Source organism: Staurois parvus, unplaced genomic scaffold (assembly GCF_062004578.1).
Source record: "Staurois parvus isolate SC_StPar_1 unplaced genomic scaffold, SC_StPar_1.0 ptg000303l, whole genome shotgun sequence".
Taxonomy (NCBI): domain Eukaryota; kingdom Metazoa; phylum Chordata; class Amphibia; order Anura; family Ranidae; genus Staurois; species Staurois parvus.
Window position 1 is genome coordinate 3,256,614 of NW_028318099.1, and position 17,000 is coordinate 3,273,613.

Sequence of the window (17,000 nt, forward strand, 5' to 3'; positions counted from 1 at the left end):
TGCGCCGGGACCAGCGGCGCGGCGATCTCCGACACTCATGTACACTGCAGCTGATAAACTGACGTTCAGGAGCTTTTCTGTGTGTGTTTTTTTTTTTTTTTTTCAGCAGCCCCTTAACTCTACCTAATCTAATGTTTTCCTATGTGTCCATGTACACATAGTCGTTTACAGGCAGTTGAGTTTACAGTCACTTTTTGAACGCACCAAACTTGCGTTCAGGAGTAGATTTTTACCGGCGTTTATAAGCATCTGCATTTAGCAGCGTTTTTTAACTGTTCCATGTCCAGATGCAGAAATGTATGCAAAGCGTTTTCCAGGTACTCAAATGGACCTAGTACACCAGTGCAGTCAGTTCCAGGTTTCACGTGAAGGACAAAATGGTATAAGGTGCCGCATTATGCTCATGATGGGATCCATAGTGAACACAACCAGAAAAGACAGGTAATCTCAACACATACTGCTCTCTCTGCTTCTGCTCTCAATTTCTCTCAAAATATCTGAAATAGTTAATTTTTTACTGTTTTTCAGTGCATTCTGGGCATTTGGGAATGTCTCCTGAGGTTATCTTTTAAAAAACGCTTCTAAACGCAAACGCTCATAAACACGGTATGCAAAGGTGGCTAAACTGACTTTTTTTGTCATCTACGTTTTCCAGCAGTCAGTTTCCATCGTTCAGAAGAGTTTTCCAGACACCCTGTGTACATGGGTCCTTAGCCAGATCCCAGTTGACATTTCTCATTATAGATTTGAGTATACAATATAACATTTGGCTGCCAATAAGAAGCATCTTACAGCCAAAAGCTCCTCCCATTTGCCAAAAAATGGAGAGTGGTGGCTGGTTGAGGAGAAGCAATAGCAGCCCTCAAGTTTCCTTTATTGACAAGCACAGGAATCTTTATTCTTGGACTCTTTGGAATAGTTTTGAAGATGGCAATTTACCACTTCAGAATCTTAAACATAGGAGATGTTCTTAATAAAAAAAAAAAAGATTCAACTGATGTTCTAGGGCCTAACTGTCATGTCCTGGTCCTCTCCCCCTGCTGCTCCTCCCCCAGTGCTATTACTGACAATTACCAGCTGTCAAAATGATAGCTGAGAATTGCTATTTTTTATATAGCAGGAGCATCTTCTCCTTGTTCTCCTCCGTGTCTCCATAACTAATCATTTTTCTGATGAATAATTATTGTTAGTTCTGTTTTTTTTTTTTAAACCATTGATATCATCTTTGTAACTTTTAGCACCTTATTTCATTTGCAGATATCCTTGCTATGCTATATACCAGAAACTATAATTTGTCCCAATAAAATGACACTAAAATAATATTTTTTTATTTTTTACAGTAAACATTTTTTTAAGCAATCCAAAGTAGAAAAAAAAACAAATGTTTTAATTTTTCTACATTTTTTTTTTTTCTCTATAGATTACATAGAAATTTTTACAAGACAATATTTCCAAAAGAAAGACTAGTTTGTCTCCAGTATTGTATTAATGCTCTTTTTAAAGAGACATCCATGCTATCAATATCGAAGGAGATGGATGGACAGCTGCGGGCTCACCCGGATGGATTCCTCACACCAAACCCCTCTCCATACAGTGTAGAGAAGGGTTAGAACAGAAGAGATGTCATAGTGCAACCTGATAAAACTAAAAGGTTTATTTAATAAAACATTGCACTTACATAGATAAGGTGCATAAAAGCAGTGTACAGATTCAAATCAACCGCGGTGTCATTTCGCCGGCCAGAACGTAGTGACGTCACAGAAGACTCCGCCCGACGCGTTTCTCCAAAATGGCGTCCTCTGGGATTGGAGATCATTCGTGCGACATCAGCTCAGCAGTCACCATATTTTATAGGAAGAAGAGCTCCAGAAGCATTTAACCCTTGCAATATGGGTGGGGCCCCAATGCAAGGGTAGTCTTTTCATATTCCTGGAGTTCAATCAAGTTTTTTTTTTTTTTTTTTTTTTTTTTTTCTTTAACAGAAACCAACCAAATACTTCACTGAAAGATTGCAGTGACCCGATTTCATATATGCATAGCTAAGTCGGCCATACATGGATTGAAATTGGCCCTGCTGATCTGGGCAAATTTCGATCCATGTATGTGCAGAGAGGTTGTACAGAAGTTGATCTATAGGCCAGCAGTGCAGTGTATTATGATGTCAGAGAAGTCTCCCCACTTTCAGAATACAGTAGCTCATTGAAGAGGATTCCTGCATCCACATCCGGTCTGTGTGAAGCATGTCGGTTTTATTAATTCATCCAGCCCAGTGCATTTTTTTTTTTTTCATCAAAAATGTATGTATAGTAGGTTATATGGTTTCCAATGGCATAATTCATACCAGTGCCGTCCGTTCCAAAAAAAAAAGTAGAACATGCTGCATTTTGTTTCTGCACTGAACTGTATTGGAACGCAGTAAAATACATCCAAAACATACCTAAACACACATCCTTATTTATGGCGAAGAAAAAGGGGAAAAATGCATCAATAATGTGCATGCAGAAATGCATCTGTTACACATCAGCACTGCCTTTCTATTGTGTGAACCAGCCCTTAATGGAGAAAAAAAGTCATAAAACTCATCTATGGGCTGCCTTCGAGTATCATGCTTTTCCATATCATAGAGTATCTGCCTTCCCATATCATGTGATATGCTACTTATGTGGCATCTACATATTTTTCCTATATGAATAGCTGCATTCAATTTGGGCAGGGATAGGGAAAAAATAGCAAAGTTTCTTGCTTCACACAATGAACAATGCGAGAATTGCCAGCAGTAAGTCCAGTATCAAGTAACATTTGGAATCCATTAAAATCTTGTTCCTCCCAGAAGGCCCATGCCAATGTAAACAGTTATGTTTTAAGATTCCCATGTAACCCCTAGCTGTGTAACTGGAAATGTTCATCAATTTCACCTAAAGAACGACCAAATCAGCTGCTTTTTTCAAGGAACAATTCAGCTATAAATTATGTAGAGTGGAAGAAAACCAAATCGAGGGATACGTGTGCTGCAGTAAAGTGGTGTCCTTGGAGTCCACTCTGTTGTGTGACATCTTGGCCAAGTAGATCGTGGACCCTGTTGTACGGTCTTGTGCTGTTCATAAATGAGGTTCATATTCTGGGAATCTTTATTCAATTATTGCTTAAAGCTGAATTCTGGGCACATAAATTTTCATTTTGGATATATTCCTCAATAGCCACAAAGGATATAAATTCACTTTGTGAGCACCAAGTGCCTTTGCAAACTCCGGTATTAACTTTTGAAAGTAGTATTGACATTATCAGTGTGCTGTGCAGAGAACAGCGCGGTGGGAGGGGCCTAGTAGGCTCCACCCCATTCAGGCTACCTTCAGAGCACTACAGCAAGGGGTGGATGCAAGACCAGTCACCCTGCACAAGAAGAGAGAGCAGCAGTGACAGGTCTTTATTACACGAAGCTCTTGCACAGAGACAAAATTTCACACTGGATTACTACACAGATCTGGAAGAAGTACACAAAGCACACCAGGATTCAAGGAAGAATACACATGCCTCTTCTACTTATACAACATTTGCTGGAGTTCAGTTTTAAGTGTAAAAACAAATGGATTACTACGGCTTCTATATTGTTTTCTAGTCAGTATTTTGTTCTATAGCATCAAGGATGGGGCATTTGTATTGATAAATCATTAAAGAAGAATTCTGGAAAAAATTATTTTCCCATGCATTGGGGCAGTGCCAGCACTGCATAGGTTAAATGCTCGTTTTTGTCTAGAAAGCAAAGCTATACTTATCTAATCTTCTGATCTTACTTGCGATCTGTCCCCAGAACAAGAGGCAAGAAGATACCTCCAATTGGTGACAGTTTTTCCAATGATAACTGTCTACGAGTGGCAATTTCCTCTCGCTTCCTGATGTGTCTCCAGTACAGGAAGTGAAGAGAAATCTCCCCCAATAGGACATAGACAGCAAAAATACTTTGATTCCCCACTCTATCCAAAACAAAGTTGGTGACTTGAAATAAGCATGCACCTTGAAGTATATGCAGAGCCTCACCTTGTAAAACAACCCATTCAGTTTAAAATAGAAATGAAGGGTAAAACCTTTGTGTATAGATCTAAAATAAAAAGATAAATAATTCCCTCACCCCTCCCTTTCTGTTTTCAGCTGCATAGAGAGGTGATGGTGGAGAAACGGCAGCACACTGATCTTCCTAGTGAATGGCTGTTCAGGGGGTGGTGTGTCAGCACAAGTCTGATCATTGGAGAAAAGCAGGCTGAGTTCACAGCTCAGCTAAAGAACTGACCACAATATGTTCTCTTGTTTAGTGTGGTCCGTTTTTAATAGGAAAGCGGGGGGACTGACAGGATCACCAGGAATTTCACACAATGGATGCAATACAAAGAGAACAGGATATTTTTTCATACAAGTACATGGTACAGCAGGCACATATCAGGGATATGAAATGTTGGGTTTACATTAAGGAATTCTGACTTTCCAGATCTGCATCTTGATTCCAGGTCAGTGTCTTAAAATTTTGAAGCCAGAATAAGCCAGGCAGGTGGCATTCCTTTTAACCTCTTCCTGCCAGAGGTATGCATAAATGCGGCCCTTTTTAAACAATTTTCTGTGCCGTGAGCATGTGCGTTGGGCACTCCCAGCACGGTTACCAGTGAGTACCAGAAAGCACCTGATGCATACTTGCTAATGGGAGCTTTCCAATCATGTGACTGCTATGATAGACAATCACGGGTCACATGACCTGAATTTTTGCTTTCGTATCCTGGCATTTTTAAACTCTTAAAGGGCCCGGGAGGTGTAGCAGGAAGGGGTTAAGATGCCTCTTCAGTGTCCATTGGTGCAGTATGGGACTAATGACATACTTGAGTCTGAATCAGATCTGGGCTCCCAGGATCATAGTAATGGTTACTACCGCTACGTTAATTATTGCTATTCCATTGGAAATATTAGTCTTACTTTGCCTTGTGTGCTCTTGGGCTCCAGCCCCAAAACCCATTCCATGCAACCACACTGTAGCAAACTAGCTCATCGGAGTTGGACGCGGAGTTCCCCTTTTTCTTTTAATGGAAGTATTCCTTATTCCTCACATTCCCCTACCCCCCTCCCTTCCTGAGAGGCAAACGTTATCTCCTGAGTGACAGATGGTGGGGGGTCAACACAGGCTAGGCATTCCTAGTTTGGTGCCAGCCGTCTGTGTAAGTGTAACCTTTTTCACCCATCATTAAAACAGATAATGCAGTTTCTCCCCGGACTTGAAAGTTAATTGAACATTCCTCAAGTCAGGCTTTCCCCCGATGTTTCATGTCATGGATTATGATAGATGTGAGTTCTAACTCAGAGTTCTCCTGACCCCTCCCAACACAGCGTAGCGAGAGCAACCCCCCCCCCCTTTCAGAGGGATTTTTAAAAGAGACAGGCTAGCAAGCCTGTGAGTTAGAGTGTAACAGATCTCCTCAGCTGAACATCATAACAAAAGGAGATCAACGAATCCATCCTGCTCTGCAACTTGGATCTGCTACCAAGGCATATGGGCAAGTAACTTAATCCTGTAATTTCATTCCTGTTATCTCTTTGCTGTACCTTTTTATATGCATATATATAGTTAAATTTTCTTTGTAAATATTTTATTGCACCTGTTTGACTTTTTTAGTAATAAATCCTTCTTTCTGAAAGTGTTAAACTGTTTCTAAGCGCTTACTTGCAATTCACGAATTCCTGCCTTTGAAGAGACGCTACTGTGTTTGTTTAATCCTCTGCCCAATCGGCCTGCGGTGACCGTATTGGACAGGTGACTTTTCATTCATTATAGTGTATATTTGATAACGGGAGTTTCCCAGTCTCCGACAAAAGTGGTGGTGGCAGTACAGGGTTAGTTGCGTAATTAACCCGACCCAGTAACAAGCGCATTCAGGCTGCAGGAACCGTTTGTAGGCCATTAGCTGGACAATCGCTGTGCAGGGTGCAGCTGGGTGTGGCCTTGCTACGCGTGTCACACTGCGGTCTTAGATCGGCCAGTCCTTTGGTCACGAGTTTGGTGAGAAGGTCTGGGGTCTGACGCCACGGGCGTGACGTATTACTGATAGTCGCGGTCGTGAGATTGTCCAGGTTGGTGGCAGCGACCGTGCGATCGTGACACACACCATATACAGTAAATCTGTTGGAGTCCCATCTACAAACCTTTGTATTCACAGCATGGTCCACGACATAAAGACGATGGCACACAATATAGTAAAGGTGTTGTAAAGCTGATGCATCAGTGTGGATACATTTATTGCATGGCTGCTGTTTATTCAGATGCTTCCTTGTTGAAGTCACAGTTGTAGAGTAAATAAAAACTTGCAGGAAAGTGAACATTAGATACACTGAAACATCAATCTGTACAGATTATCCAATGTGCACATTGCAAGTCATGTACTTTATCATTGGATAAATGGTTTTGGATTTGGTAAATGGTTCACAAAGCAGTAATGGTAGTCATTTACAGTGGGTATAAAAAGTCTACACACCCCTGTTAAAATGTCAGGTTTCTGTGATGTAAAAAATGAGACAAAGATAAATCATTTCAGAACTTTTTCCACCTTTAGTGTGACCTATAAACTGTACAACTCAATTGAAAAACACTCAAATCTTTTAGGGGGGAAGTAAACATAAAAAAACTAAAATAATATGGTTGCATAAGTGTGCACACCCTTAAACTAATACTTTGTTGAAGCACCTTTTTCATTTGATTCCAGCACTCAGTCTTTTTGGGTATGAGTCTATCAACATGGCACATCTTGACTTGGTAATATTTGCCCACTCTTCCTTTCAAAAACACTTCAAATCTGTCAGATTGCGAAGGCATCTCCTGTTCACAGCCCTCTTCAGATCACCCCACAGATTTTGGGATCGGATTCAGGTCTGGGCTCTGGCTGGGCCATTCCAAAACATTTAATGTTCTTCTGGTGAAGCCATTCCTTTGCTGATTTGGATGTATGCTTTGGGTCGTTGTCATGCTGAAAGATGAAGTTGCGCTTTATGTTCATGAATTGGCAGGGAATTTACTTTAGTTAGATTGTAACAAAACAAGGAAAATACATTATCTTTGTTGGACTGGGGCAGGATGTGATCCTTCTCCAATGGTTTATTAGTACGTGGCTCTGATGGAGACTTTTGTGGGTACAAACGTGAGGCTTTGTGGTACACTTTTCATATTATCCTGGAGAAACCAGTAATGGAGCTGGTGAGACCATGAATTTGATACATCCAAATATAAACTAGGAATCAGGGTGTTCTTGCCAAGATTGAGAATATCTTGCTGGAGACATTGATAGAAGTAAAAACAGGAGGAGTTAGAGCTTTCTCCTCTACCATAAACTAAAAATGTTTTGGTTGAGCCTAAATAAACTGCTTTAACGAGTTGAGCATTCTTTTTAAGCCCTGGTTCACACCACTGCGGCTTGACACATCAAAGTTGCATAACAAGTTGCACCCCATTTGCGGCAATGGAACTGTTTAAATCAGTGCAGCTCAAGTCGCAGAGACTTTGATAAAGGCTCCTGTACTATTTCTGTATGACTTCATTGCAACTTGCATTAACATCTGTAAAATGAAAGCCCAGAAACTCATTAAATAATGAGTACTGATTTGAAGAAACTTCCTGGGTGTTTTTTTTTTTGTTTTTTTTTTTTTCTTTTAACTTTTGTGAACTCATTAAATGTTTGACCTCCATGTAACATTTTGTTCCAGTGTTGCAACATTCATTATTAATAACCGCACACCACAATGATGGTTTTGCTTTTAGGTAAAATTTTCACTGTAGTCAAAATCCAGCTGCCAAGAGCTATTAGTTGATAAAGTGAGTTGTTAAAGGAGACTCCTGCTTTATCAGTTTTGGGTTACGGAACTACAGCAGACACTCCAGATGAAGGGAACAAAAGGTTCTACCCTTCTTCATCAGATGTATACAAGTGTCCAGCTTATCATCGTAGTGGTACAACTCCTCACCATGAGCTAATGGAGGCAACCAAGACTGGTATGCAAAGTATTCTTGTTGGACGAGGTGGGGCAGTGTGATGTCCACCTTGTCAATTTAGAGAACAGCTTGCATTCATTGTGAAAATGCAAAGCATTCTATGAATGGTGTCTGTGCTGATTGTCCAACCTACTGTGTTTAGAATGCAGCAGGGCAGCTGCTCAGTACAACACGTGGAGATCACAGGAGTAGCAGTATTTACTTCAGCGATTTCCAGCAGCCAGAGGCATTGGCCAGGTATGGTGTATATACTGTACATTGTTACATTGGTCCTAGCTGTACCAATGAAACTATGTATATATCATATCTGGAATTCTTCTTTAACCACTTTTCATGTACTGTGGAAGAGTGGCACAGGCAGGCCAGGCAACATACTGGTACATCACGGGCGAACTTCCAGTTTTGGGGCACGTAGGGGTGGCACAGTCTGTATTTTGATATTGGCTAAAATCAGCTGATCGGCTGTGTCCAATCACACATAGAGTTCTGTCTTTACAGAACACAACTCTGTATAGGGTACATCAATCTGGCTGTTTATGCTCCCTGTAAAGCAGGGAACATAAACAGCCATATAGTAAAGTAAAAGCCAAAAGACATGTAGCAGAATACATTTTGGCCTAAATTTATTTAAAAATTAGATTTTTTTTTTTCTTGGATATATTTTATAACGAAGTAGAAAACCTTGTGTGTTATTTTTTTTTTTTTTTTTTCCCAAAAACGTTCTCATAGACTTTCATGCAAAAATGCCCCCTAGTGACTTCAATGAAAACTCATATCTCATAGACTAATGTAAAGATGCGTCCCCATTGACTTCAATGCAAAAATGCCCCCAGGGACTTCAATGCAAAATCGTGTCTCATAGACTTTAATGCAAAGTCGTATCCCCATTGACTTCAATGTAACCCCCCCCCCCCCATAGACTTTCATGCAAAGTCACGTCCCTTAGACTCTAATGCAAAAAACGCCCCCTAGTGACTTCAATGCAAAATCGCAAGCCACATTAATTAAATTAAAAAGAACATTTTAAAGCGCTGAGCAAACTGTTGGCACTATATAAATCCCGTATAATAATTATAATTTAAAAAATTTCGGCCAAGTGCATCCTGAATTTTCGGTCTCGGCACCAAAATTTTCATTTTGGTGCACCACTAATATTACATTTTCAGTATATACATTTTATTACCCAGAAGTACAACAAAGGTTCTTTTCTACCAAAGGTAATATAACCTCTGTCCTTGATTTCCAATGTTAAGTGACATAAAAAAGGGTGATGTGATTTTTATAGACTCTTTTTTTTATGGGATTTCTTTGTTGTCTTAATGTAGGTTTCTAGTAACCCACATGCATCATGCAGAAAAAAAGATAAATTGCTTTGCCTTCCAAGTCAGTGGAGTTCAGTGAACTCTGTCAGCTTCTTTCTACAGTTTACAGGTGACTTGTACCTCGTCACTCCAGTCAAGGCAAAGGTGAAAGTCAGCAAGGAGATGTGTATGAACTTGTGTTCATCAGCAAGAGATTTCCTTCCTGAAACAGAGCAATCTGCAGTAATAAGGTTCTGGTTTATGTGCAGAACGTTCCTTACAACACTAGCAATACACACACACCTCGATTCCCTAGTGTTGTGGTGAACATTCAGTTTATGGCCTAAATATCTTGGGAAAAATGTTGCAGTTTGATCGCAATGTTAGAATTTTTAGGATTCAGATTTGGAAATGTAATTGGTTAAAATCTGAAGGCAACTGCTACAACTACACTTGGAAAATACCCACTACAACTTCCATAAGTCCATGAAACATCTGCATTTTGCTGCACTGACGTAAAATAATGTAATATAGTGAAACTAGTGCAGTGCTACAAACCAAACCCAACCTAAAACCAAATGTGTTAAGGAAAATGTAATAAATTGAAATTAAAAGTCCAAAACATTTTCTTCTTTATGGTGCTCCCTTCCTCCTGTGATCACCAAGTGCTTCAAACACAAGAGTGCAGAATTCAACCTCCAGATGTCTGCTCACCTCCATCATGATATGGTATTATTCGCATATGGAAGGATGATTATATCGGAGGGCACACTGCTGCAGTTTTATTATAGCGGACTCCTCGCGACACAGTTTCTCCAGATTGCGGAGAGATAATAGAGGCGTTATACTCTTGGTGCGTTCAGGCACCTTATACATGTGAGTGAACATTTGGATATATTTTTTGGCAATAAATGATTTAAAGTTTTATGCACTATGTGAAGTTTTTTTATTTATGAGATGACTTGGTGGTGAGAGTTGTATTCTGAACGAGGTGTTAACAGCTGAAATCTATCAAGTTTATCTTCAGAGTCCATTGTGGGTCCAAAAGTGCAGTTAGATCAAACATATTATGTGAGGTCACACTGCTGGAGGTGAGCAGACATCTGGAGGTGGAATTATGCACGCTTGTGTTGGAAGCAGTTGGTGATCACAGGAGGAAGGGAGCACCATAAAGAAGAAATGTTCTGGATTTTTTATTTAAATTTTTATTTCAATGTATTCTATTTTCCTTAACACATTTGGATTTAGGTTGGGTTTGGTTTGTAGCGCTGCACTGGTTTCACTATATTATTGATTTTGCCTTATATGAGGGGTTGTGTGCAATAGTGGCTACAGTATTTTTCACAATCACTACGAGGAAGTTTGTTTTTGACTCATAGAGCACGCAAGATTCTATTTATTTATAAAATAATGTAAACTATCGAATAATCTATTGATTAACATGTCCAGGCCTGGCTGTACATATAGCACCAGGGCTGCTTCTTCCAAACCGAAGGACTGACTTACTACCTAGATTTCTGGTGCTGCAAGAATATATCTGAAAGCTGAATGGCAGACTGATGTGTAAAAACATCTTTTAGTTGAGCCGTGTATTCACTGAAAACAATAATATAAAATTTTTTATTATAACTAGTACAATATCTGTACATAATCACTCAATCAGCTCTAAACTCTGAGCCAAGCAGGGCTCTGTTATCTCACGTGTCATTGGAGGGTACAGTGATGACCTCATCAGTATGCTGCTGCCTCATTCACTCAATAGGTTGGGGTGGGCCCCGGGCCAGGCTTCATTGCTTAAAGTGATTGTAAAGGATTTTTTTTTGCTTTCTGCAGCGATATTGCACTGGGCGATCCCTTACTTCTTCTTTGGCAGTCTCCCACCAGCCCTGTACACTCGTCCTACCTGTCAAGGTCCTACCTTTTCCCTGAGGTTATGTTACTCCATGTGCTGGCGTCCATCTTGGATTCTGCTGTGCATGATGGGAATCCTTTTTATGCCTTCAGGTCTCTGAGGTCCACCCCCCAGAGGGGCGTGGCTGATGACATATAAGCCTGTGGCCCGCACATGCTCTTTGCACTTGTGTCTTGTGTCTTGGTGTTACTATTACTCTGTTCTGACTCTTGTGACTCTCCTGGTATTCTGATTCGGCTTGTGACTTGACTATTCTTTGTATTCTCTTTTGATCTGAACCTCTGTTGCTGAACCCGGCTTGTGACCTGTGATTCTCGTCTGCTGTACTGTTTTGTCCTGTTGTTGTTGACCCCGGCTTGTCTGACTACTCTTTTGTTTCTTCCACCAGCTACACACCATTGGCGGCGGCCATTACCGCAGCTGAGGTGTCTCGGGGGCCGCGACCTGGTTCCTGGCTGCGTCAAGTCCATCCCCACCATCGGGGGCCCTGGTGAAGGGCAGCCTGGGACTTAGACTCCGCGCCCTGAGGGACTTCGGTCTGTGGGTGGTGGTTGTCGTCAGCCAGTGCGTTACATTGTTAGGCCTGCCTGTCCGTTCCTCGGCTCCTGCCCTGACACTACCTATCGGTTCCCCCATAGAAAGTTGGGTGCTAAAGGATCCATAGGCAAACCCCAGCCCCCTTCTCACGGGAGTTTGACTGACAGCAGCAGCAGCCTATGGCTGTGGCTGCTGCCTGTGTTTCCTGTGAGACCAGGAAGAGAAGGAGCAACGCTGCAGACGGGGTAGCACTGGAGCCGTGACAAGAGCCAGGTAAGTTGGGGGTGAGAAGTTAGTGAGAGAATTTTTTTTTTTTTTTACCTTCGCTCCTTGGCGCCTGCGATGTGCAAAAAATATGTGGCCTTTCAGCGGCCGAGAGGCTGCATGTTTGCATACAAGAGATAAACAAACCTGTACCAAGAGCTTGTGCCCTGCGCGCTCCCGACAAAGTTACTAGCGCCTCATGGAAAGTCTCTGCTCGCTACTTGCAATCAGGAACTTTTTGATCATGTGACTGCCAATCACAGCGGTTACATGACCATAAACCCCACCCTGCCTCCCAGCAGCAGAAAACCCTTAAAGGTTCGGGAGGCGCCAGCAACAAGGGGTTAATGCAGGGAATGCATTAAGATAAAAAATAAATAAATTGCGACATTAGAACCACTTTAACTATGGTAAGAAAGTGTGGTTTCAAACTGGCTGTTCTGCCTGGCAGGGGTATGTGAATCTTGACATTGGCTAAACAGAACGGATTACCCTGAGCAGATTTCCAGACAATCACATGAAATTCTAATTATAAAGATATAAACTTCTAATGTCATTGGTTATCTTTGCATTTTAATGGTATTACTGTGGGTATATTGTACAAACTTGGCCCTTGTACCTCTAACAATTCCATTTGTTATAGAACTGCTAAAGTCTAAATTAGCCTTTCTCAACCCTTTCAACACAGAGGAACCCTTGAAATAACTTTACAGTTTCAGGGAACCCCTGCTAATAATTACTGTAGCTATATCACATGATACGTTAGTGTGATAGTCCGTGGTAAGAATGCTTTTTACACTTGCGGCCATTGGGAGGAAGAATACCCTACAGAGAGCTAGAAATATCAATGGTGTCAGTGGGAACTCATCCGCGAGGCAGAAATTGCTGATTGCTCATGGAACTTTTGGAGGAACCCTGGTTGAGAAACCCTGGTGTGGATAGACAAACATAACCATTGGCCCAAGTATTGCCTTAGCTATTCAGAGATGACTTTCAAAAATCTAGGTTTTCAAAGACTAATTAATACAGGTCATGGCTCTGTTAGACCCAAGGGTATTTGTGATGGCTTTAAACTTAAGCTAGCCATAGACGTAAAGGTTTCTCTTGTTCAGCCCACCAAGATGAACAAGAGAAATCTTTATCAATATGGCTAGCGTAAGAAACCTGTAGATTCCCCCTTCCATGCTAAACAGTCAATGTTTTGGAAGCCTTTTTTCAGCCCAGCTCCTTCGATTTCTGAATTAAGTTTGTTGGTAGGGTCACCCATAGCTTGAATTTCGGCGGATTCACTGGAATCCACTAAAATTCAAACCTTGTGAGGCCAATGTTTGATACAAATTTTGTGTTAGTTTATCAACAATTGTCAGTTTGAATACCTATAAGGCAGGCCATACTTGATGTGATTTTTCTTTCCTGTCACTACGGGTTACAGGAAAGAAAATTGCTTGCTTCCCCCATCAACACAGTTGATGGGGGAATCCATTCCACGGAGCTATTGTGTTCTTCAAGAGGGGGAGCTGCCCCTGTTGGTAGAACACAGTGATTACTGCTAGTGCCTATAATAGCGGTTAGCAATAATCGCATGTAAAATCTGACAGATCCTACAACAATTGGGTGCAATCAGCCTTGCCATAGATGGTTCGAATCTCGGCTGGTCCCTGCTGAACCAGATGAGATTCGAGCCATCTATGGCAAGCATAAGACACTCATTTTTAAATTAAATGTAGCTATGTGTAAGCTCGAAAGAGCAGGGCCCTCAATCCCCTCATGTTTTGCATTGTATTGGTATTGTTCTGTCACATGTTCTGTCCCCCTCTGTAATGTACAGCGCTGAGCGAACTATTGGCGCTTTATAAATACTGTATAATAATAATGTGTGCAGTATTTTCCACCCAGCGAAGAATGCTGTCCGAAGAAATAACAGTACTAAAGCTGGCCATAGATGGTTCGAATCTTGGCTGGTTCAGCAGGAACCGGCTGAGATTCGAACCATGTATGGGCAGGCTAAATGTACCCAAGTTAATCGATCAATCAGCTTGGGTACAACCAGCCTGTTAGATTTTACATGCGATTATTGCTAGCGGCTATTATAGCTGCTAGCAGTAATCACTGTGTTCTCCCGGTGGGGATAGCTCCCCCCCCCCCCCCCCCCACCAGGAGAACACAGTTGCCCCTTGTGAGGGATTCCCCCATCAACACTGACTGTGCTGATTGGGGGAATCAAGCGATTTTCTTTCCTGCAACATGTGGTTGCAGGAAAGAAAATTGCTGCATTTGTGGCCAGCTTAAATTATCACTGTCACTCTCTGGATGATGAATGTACAGTCATGCTTGTTTTGCGTGGTAATAACCAATTATTTTGTAATAAAAAGAAATTCTGAGAAACAATATAGATCAGTGTTTCTTCAGGAGTAGGGTGGGGCTTGGGGTGTTCTGCAGAAAGCTTTTAACAAGCGTGACTTTTTCTTCTTTCTATTTTGTGTGTGCACCTGACACACCCATAGCGTCAAAAATACAAAGTCAAATGGAATGCGTTCCTTGTCAGTGAAATTCACTGAACTGTATGCCATTGCCCTAAATTTTATGTTCCAGATATCTTGTATAACTTTTTTTCTGTAAATCTTTTTGTGAAAATAGTGCATTAAAGTGAAAAGTCAAGGTCAGGAAATGTCACTAAACTCCGGGTCAATAAAGAGTCTTTCTGAAACACAAGGAAAGTAGAGAATCACATTCAGATGGACTTGCTTTGTAATATTAAAACTTCACTCGCTCTATCAACCTTGATTAATTTTAAAGTTTTGTTTTTTATAAATAACAAAAATGTCATACTTACCTGCTCTGTACAATGGTTTTACATAGAGCAGCCCCAATTCTCTCCTTCTCAGGTCCTCTGCTGGCGCTCCTGGCTCCTCCCCCTTGATCAGTGCTCCCCAATAGCAAGCTGTTTTCTATGGGGCAATGGTGCGTGCTCGCTCCTCAGCCCTGTTTTATGCATCCATAAGACACAGAGCTGTGACTCAGACCCGCCTCCCGCTCTCTCCTCATAGGCTCACTGGCTGTTATTGACATCAGCAGGAGCCAGTGGCTCCCTCTGCTGTGTCTCAGCCAATGAGGAGAGAGAGAGACTCTGGACAGCCGAGACTCTTGTACACAGATGAATTGAAAGGGGCTCAGGTGAGTATTTGGGAGGGGGGGGGGGCTGTGTGGGGAGCAGCACACAGGTTTTGTACCTTCATGCATGAAGGTAAAAAACCTCCAGCCTTTACAGCCACTTTAATCCTTATGCTGTTAGCATTAGTAAACATATAGGGACGTCTATCAGATTTGTTTGTTTTAAACATTTTATTTTACATTCTTTAATTACTTCCTGGTTTCCAGGCCTAGGCAAATGATGCCATACATCCCAGGAGTCTTCTGCATACCTGAGCTAAGGGCAGATGGCTTCTAGGAAGTAAATGCTGCGTAAATCACCTGCCTTTACTCAAGATGGCCACAGCCAAAGGTGCTAGGCGGTGTGTTTCAAAATGATTTCTCAGCAGAGTAAAGCATCATGGATAGATAGATGAGTTTGCTTTTGAATATATAAATACAGTCAGGTCCATAAATATTGGGACATCAACACAATTCTAACGTTTTTGGCTCTATACACCACCACAATGGATTTGAAATGAAACGAACAAGATGTGCTTTAACTGCAGACTGTCAGCTTTAATTTGAGGGTATTTACATCCAAATCAGGGGAACAGTGTAGGAATTACAACAGTTTGCATATGTGCCTCCCACTTGTTAAGGGACCAAAAGTAATGGGACAATTGGCTTCTCAGCTGTTCCACGGCTAGGTGTGTGTTATTCCCTCATTATCTCAATTACAATGAGGAGATAAAAGGTCCAGAGTTCATTTCAAGTGTGCTATTTGAATTTGGAATCTGTTGCTGTCAACTCTCAAGATGAGATCCAAAGAGCTGTCACTATCAGTGAAGCAAGCCATCATTAGGCTGAAAAAAAAAAACTAACCCATCAGAGAGATAGCAAAAACATTAGGTGTGGCCAAAACAACTGTTTGGAACATTCTTAAAAAGAAGGAACGCACCGGTGAGCTCAGCAACACCAAAAGACCCGAAAGACCACGGAAAACAACTGTGGTTGATGACCGAAGAATTCTTTCCCTGGTGAAGAAAACACCCTTCACAACAGTTGGCCAGATCAAGAACACTCTCCAGGAGGTAGGTGTATGTGTGTCAAAGTCAACAATCAAGAGAGACTTCACCAGAGTGAATACAGAGGGCTCACCACAAGATATAAACCATTGGTGAGCCTCAAAAACAGGAAGGCCAGATTAGAGTTTGCCAAATGACATCTAAAAAAGCCTTCACAGTTCTGGAACAACATCCTATGGACAGATGAGACCAGGATCAACTTGTACCAGAGTGATGGGAAGAGAAGAGTATGGAGAAGGAAAGGAACTGCTCATGATCCTAAGCATACCACCTCATCAGTGAAGCATGGTGGTGGTAGTGTCATGGCGTGGGCATGTATGGCTGGCAATGGAACTGGTTCTCTAGTATTTATTGATGATGTGACTGCTGACAAAAGCAGCAGGATGAATTCTGAAGTGTTTCGGGCAATATTATCTGCTACTATTCAGCCAAATGCTTCACAACTCATTGGATGCTGCTTCACAGTGCAGATGGACAATGACCCAAAGCATACTGCAAAAGCAACCAAAGAGTTTTTTAAGGGAAAGAAGTGGAATGTTATGCAATGGCCAAGTCAATCACCTGACCTGAATGCGATTGAGCATGCATCTCACTTGCTGAAGACAAAACTGAAGGGAAAATGCCCCAAGAACAAGCAGGAACTGATGACAGTTGCAGTAGAGGCCTGGCAGAGCATCACCAGGGATGAAACCCAGCGTCTGGTGATGTCTATGCGTTCCAGACTTCAGACTGTAATTGACTGCAAAGGATTTACA

The 17,000-nt window shown here is 41.6% G+C and overlaps 1 protein-coding gene across 2 annotated transcripts in view; it reads left to right on the forward strand.

Moving 5' to 3' along the window:
- PAPSS2 (3'-phosphoadenosine 5'-phosphosulfate synthase 2) overlaps positions 1-17,000 on the forward strand; it is a 99,549-nt gene that overhangs the window by 27,532 nt on the left and 55,017 nt on the right. The window lies entirely within an intron of this gene.